This window comes from Pinus tabuliformis, chromosome J (genome assembly GCF_031772625.1).
Source record: "Pinus tabuliformis cultivar Carrire ecotype Pingquan chromosome J, CPIR1, whole genome shotgun sequence".
NCBI classification, from domain to species: domain Eukaryota; kingdom Viridiplantae; phylum Streptophyta; class Pinopsida; order Pinales; family Pinaceae; genus Pinus; species Pinus tabuliformis.
Genome location: NC_142295.1, coordinates 1,086,145,626 through 1,086,151,527, shown reverse-complemented (window position 1 = coordinate 1,086,151,527; position 5,902 = coordinate 1,086,145,626). Strand labels below are relative to the sequence as shown.

Sequence of the window (5,902 nt, the reverse complement as noted above, 5' to 3'; positions counted from 1 at the left end):
TATAGTTTTAACTCCCAGTAAGTATATTTTTTTGCATTTTATTCCTATCCAATTTTTATGCCAAGACTTGCTTAAATTATGGTAGTAACTGAGGATAAATATGTTATGTACCTGAGTATAAATATTTTCAAAGATTTAAGGATAAAAATGGTCTTTACAAATATTTGAAGACCATGCATAATATTGAAACCATATCCATAAATTATGATCAAATATGTGAGACCATTATGCACATGATATTATATTGTGCAAAGGTTGTAATAAGGCCTTCAAGTTATAGTTCAATCAAATGTATGAAAACTATTTTTTTTAATAATATTGAACAATAAATATTAATTTTTCAAAGTTGATGTATAACATTTTAGAAATATTAATAACAAAACATGTTTAATATGGGTTATATATATAGATAGAGAGAGCGCCAGTATCTTAATTCACAGTAATCTAGAAATTTGTAATTCCTTCAATGTTCAATGTTTAATATAGAATTGATATGTAACATTTAAAAAAATATTATTAACAAAAATAATTTTTTACATACATACACATATATATTATATATATACGTGTAAACATATAGATAAACATGTTACAATTTTATAACCTAAATATAATAATATTTCTCTTTATATAGAGAGACCTATATATATATTTTCTAGTTTCCAATATGAGAAACATGTATTAATATTTTAATGTGTAGAAAATGAAACATAAATGAAATATATCAATGTCAACTATATATATATATATATTATATAAAACAAGTGAAAAAAAAAAAAAATTAGTTAAAAAGTTTTATTATTGTGTTATTTAAAATTAAATCTATTTTAATTTAGATTAATCAAGGTTCAAAAGGAATCTAAATTTTGTAAACACAAACTTTTCATTTTTGTATCTTGAGAGATTTGATCCCTCTACCTGCCTACTTACTAGATAGATCTGGAGCTAAAATAAATCTATGTTAATTTATATAAATTTAAAATAAATATATAATTAAATTACTCATAAATATAATAATTCAATTCACTGTATTTTTTTTTTAACTCCTATAAAATATACATTCTAAATAAATATTTAAATAAAAAATATCATTATCGCTGTGTGGAAAGGTGTTCTAAAATATTAATTTTATTATAAAACTTTATATAATGTAATTATATATTGACCAACTAAACACTAAAATTAAAAAGTAATAATTATATATAATTAAAAATAAAATTAATTATGAATTTGATTTTGGATGCTTAGTAAATCAAAATTTAAATTTATTATGAAATAACAATTTAAAATGAATCTAAACCGATGTAAGTGAAATATATATTTGTACGATGTCTTATAATTCATTAAAAAAAAAATTGATGTGTAAACTTCTATTAATAAAGCCATGTAACTAGAGATATTAATAAAGCCATATAACTAGAGATATTACTTAGAGAAAAGATATTAATATTGATTGATTTGATATAATTGGCAAAATATTTTTTACGCTACAAATTTTAACGGCGTCTCGTTGCCCCGTCAAGAAGCAATCGCTAGTCTTAAACTCTTGGTACTTGCCAGTTTTAATCTCTACCCTGTTCCTTGACGGAAACAAACCTCAAGTTTTGACGCCAACTGACTCGATCTACCCGCAACATCTTGCACACCAAGTTCATCATTTTCTTTTGTTTTCTCGGCCCTCGATCTGTAGTGGGCACATTCGTTTCCGATCTCACGCCCCCCTTCCAGATCTGGGTCGTTGCAATTGTGCGAAAATACTATTTTCAGGCGCAGAATCTGCTCCCCCTCCCCCTGAAGACCATCGATCGCAGAAATTCCAACTCTTCAAAACGCAGGTACTGCCATGGATTATTGATCAATTGGATTTATAATGGTGAATTAGGATTGATGTCAATGTTATTGCGGATCAAAGGGTGCTGATTTCTTTTAATTTCCATACTTATTTGCCGGCAGTTGGAGAAATCCCAGAATAGGGTTTGAGATTGGATATCAGAATGGCTACTGTGTCACCCCTTGTCAAATACAAATTGGTTTTCTTGGGAGATCAGTCTGTGGGGAAGACCAGCATTATCACTCGCTTCATGTACGATAAATTCGACAATACTTACCAGGTGACCCTTTCAGAATTTTGAAAACAGAACGTATGGGAATAGCCCCTCATTTGTGTTTTTGATCTCTGAAATGCCTCGGCATGGGTCTATAGAATGCTGGTTTGTTCTTTTTAGAATTATCGATGTTTCATTAATAACAATTTTTTGTACATTATAGTTTTGATTCATGATCCACTCTGTGATGTCCGAATTATAGCTACCAAGAGTGGGTTCTAGCCTTCAGGTCAATGCTTCCGTGACGTGATTTGATTAAAAGGACTTGTCGTGATAGTAGAATCCACCCTTTAACATGTCAATCAGGGCCTGGTGCAGCTCTCCCTTTAGTTCTTAAGTTTTGATTACTGGATTGTTCTTCTGATGTTTGTAACGTAGTTATAGTTGTAAGTATCGCGGTTGTTTAGTAAACCCCTCGATTAAATTTGAAATCTGACCAACATGGGGAAATCACTTACCGTTAAGTTTTCACCAATTGGATCGCGTCCTGATAATGGATTTCACTGGTTCGTCGTCGTATTGCAAATCTTGTCTTCATATGGCTTAATGACGCAGTTTCTGCCCTATCTGGCGATGGAGGTTTTTGATTGAAACTTCATCAGTATGATGCACTTTTTTCAGAGTGAAAATCAGATATATTATATTGAGAAAATATAAGGAATACATAAAAACCAATATAGCAGGTGTGCTATATTGATGCACTTTAACTATTCCTTGTTTCATTGTTGAAATTTCATGCAGGAATTCTTTGCTAGGCTTTCTTTATGATTATGATTGTCTACGGTAGTCTAGATCGTAGTTACCAGCAACGATTTCAGATTCTGATTTGGTATGATTTGGAATGAAAAATTGTATTAGAAAAATTCAATTTGAAAAAAATATGGGATTATACAGTACAGTAATATACACCCAAAAAATTATGAAGTCTTGTACATCTTCTTTAAAACGATACTCCTGTAATGTATAATCCCTAACGCAATCTATTGCAGTTTGTGTTTATAAATGCCTAAGATAGTTCGTATTGCCAGTCTTGAAAAAGAAATGCAAATTTTTAGTTGGACTGACCTTTTTAATGTGGTAGGGTTTCCATATGAATTGAATCCGAATTTAGGGGAAATTCAGTTGAATTCATGTTCAAATTTTCATATGGAAAGGCCTGATTCAGCCAAGTTCTGCTCTTATGGTCTGGGTATGTGCTGTCATATGCATGCATGTCTGTTTTTGCCAAAGATGGCATTATGTCTCACTAGAGCACTGCAATGGTCATTCTTTCAGGGAGAACTAATGCAAATTCCATGTTTAAACTTTAAAAGGCAGGCTACCTGTGTCTAATCCCAGCTATTTAATAACACATGTTATAAAATTTATATGTAATCTGATATTGCAACTGAACTCTGATATGAATTCAGGTGTCAATTTGGGCTTTGACACCGCTGTTATAAGCCGAAACTGTGGTGGAGACAAGGATTGCATTAACAGTAACTGATATGGCCTGCAATAGCAGATCAGTACAGCCAATTTTATATGGTCACAGAAATAAATTGGGTAAAAATGTTGTACAGCAGTATAATAAGCACTAAATGTACCAGAATATACTTCAAGTCCGAACTGATTGAACAACGGTTATAATCTTCAGCTAAACAAAACTATCTCTGAAACTCAAATAACCCTGAAGTAGCATGCGGGAAAGAAACTTTTGTTGAGAAGGTATGGATACCCACTCAGGTTGTCTCCAAGAGTAGTCTGGGTGCTGCAGTTGGCCAAACAGAGTCTTCATAGACTTCTCATACAACATATTCTAAACTAAGGCCCAAGACCCTATTTGTGGCCATTATTATACTTGTAATCTGTATAATACTGAGTGATCCAAATAAAAATATAGGCTGTTATGATTCCTACTTGAAAGACACAACAAATGTAATAACTTCCAAAAATGTAAGGACAGAATATCCTCTCTAAAAAATTGCCATGGAATCTTTCATGGGTGACTTCATACTTGGGATGATGTGTACTTCTAATGGAAGATATCTTGCACACGGATACATTTAAGTCAAAACAATGAATAAATAATGAATAACCAGTGGGAGGAGAGTAGAGGAGATGAGATTTCAAGTCAAGGAAACTATTCCAAGATGCCGAACATGGCTTGTCCAACTGTTTACCCAGATGGATCATCAATCTTATATAGTATAGCCATGGTTCCCCAGTGTCATTGTGCATGGTAGTTTCACTATTTTGACTTATGACAGGAGTATTCATTGGATTTAAGTCTTGACATTTGAATAATGTTAAATATATTGAATAAAATTTATTTAGATATTGTTGTCCGAATTGTTTTTTATTTAATAATCTTTAAATTTCTAATTATATTAGCTTCTAAATATAACATCTGAAATAATTTATATTAGCTTCTAAATATAACAAATAATATCTGAAATAATTTATATGTAATTGGTTAGAATAATTATATTAATATGATAGAATAAAATGCACAAAAAACTACAAATCATATAAAAAACATAAAATTGTGAAAGTTGCAAAACCAGATTTTCCAGTTGAACGTAAAGCTCATTGCAATAATTTTGAAAGCCAAGTGAACTTTCACTTGAATAGGATAATAAAATAGTGATAAAAGTAATTGTGAAAATGGGCTTGAGCTTTTACTTATGTATGAAGTTGTGTTGCTAACTACTATCTTGTATGAGTTTTTGGCTATACATGAGTGTCAAAAAGGTATTTGAATGTGTTATCCAGAAACATATGTTCATATTGTAAAATCTAAACAGGAAATAGAGTGAAAAGAGGGAAGAGAAGTAAATAAGATAACACCATGCCTATGACTCATTCACAAAAATATATACACTATTCTAATTTAAATTAAAATAAATTTAAAAATATTAAAATTGGAAAATAAAATAAATTTATGTTTGTTAATGCAGAATAAAGAAGGAAATGATTAATATTTTGATTTTCAATTTCCCATACTTCAATAAAGATATGTGGAAACTAGTTATATGATCAAGTCATATGCGTTCCTAGTCTCATGACATGAACTGGAGTCAAACTCACTTAGTTGACTCCAAATTTAGATGATAAATGCACAATGTCTCCCCTTGGTGAACTTCTTACATAAATCATTCATTTATGAGATATTAAAAAATAGTTTTAAATTTTCTAGATATTGAAAATTACTTTTCAGAATATTTTTGTTATTTTAAATAAAGTCCTTATTTTTACTAAATATTCCCCAATTTTACAAAAAAATCCCATTTTACATCCTAAATACTTATAAATCCCTTATATTCCATATCTCCCAAATACTTTTAAGATATTAAATTTTTTAGAATTTTAATTCTCTTAAATCTATGTTAATCCACTGACCTATGTTAAGCTAAATCTTTGTCAACTATTACAAATAATCATGATTGAATTAGATTAAGAAATAACCATTTGTTACACAATATGTATTCAGATATAACCATTAATTAATTATTTAAATGCAATTAAAATAAAATACAATCGAATACCACATACATCATGTTTCGCATGTTTATATCCTTGTCGCCTGCATAAAATTGCGGTGATCAAGTCATAATCATTAATATTTCTATATAATTGAAATCATTTCATTATGATAAACATGTGTTAATAAAAAATAAGCTATCAAATACAAATTTCTATGATAGATATAGCCTGATGTTTATCGACGCAAGTCTTTGCAAATTTGGTGGCAAAAATTGTTAGCATTTTGAGGTTGAGCCTTGAATCGAGTCTCTCTACAAATTGCATTAAACCAT

General features: G+C 29.9%; 1 long non-coding RNA gene across 1 annotated transcript; it reads left to right on the top strand.

Moving 5' to 3' along the window:
- The first annotated feature begins 1,496 nt into the window (after window positions 1-1,496).
- LOC149230770 (uncharacterized) lies at window positions 1,497-2,614 on the top strand. Its single transcript, XR_016247395.1, has 2 exons — window positions 1,497-1,835; window positions 1,954-2,614. It is a non-coding gene; the product is annotated as an uncharacterized LOC149230770 (long non-coding RNA).
- Window positions 2,615-5,902: the final 3,288 nt, after the last annotated feature.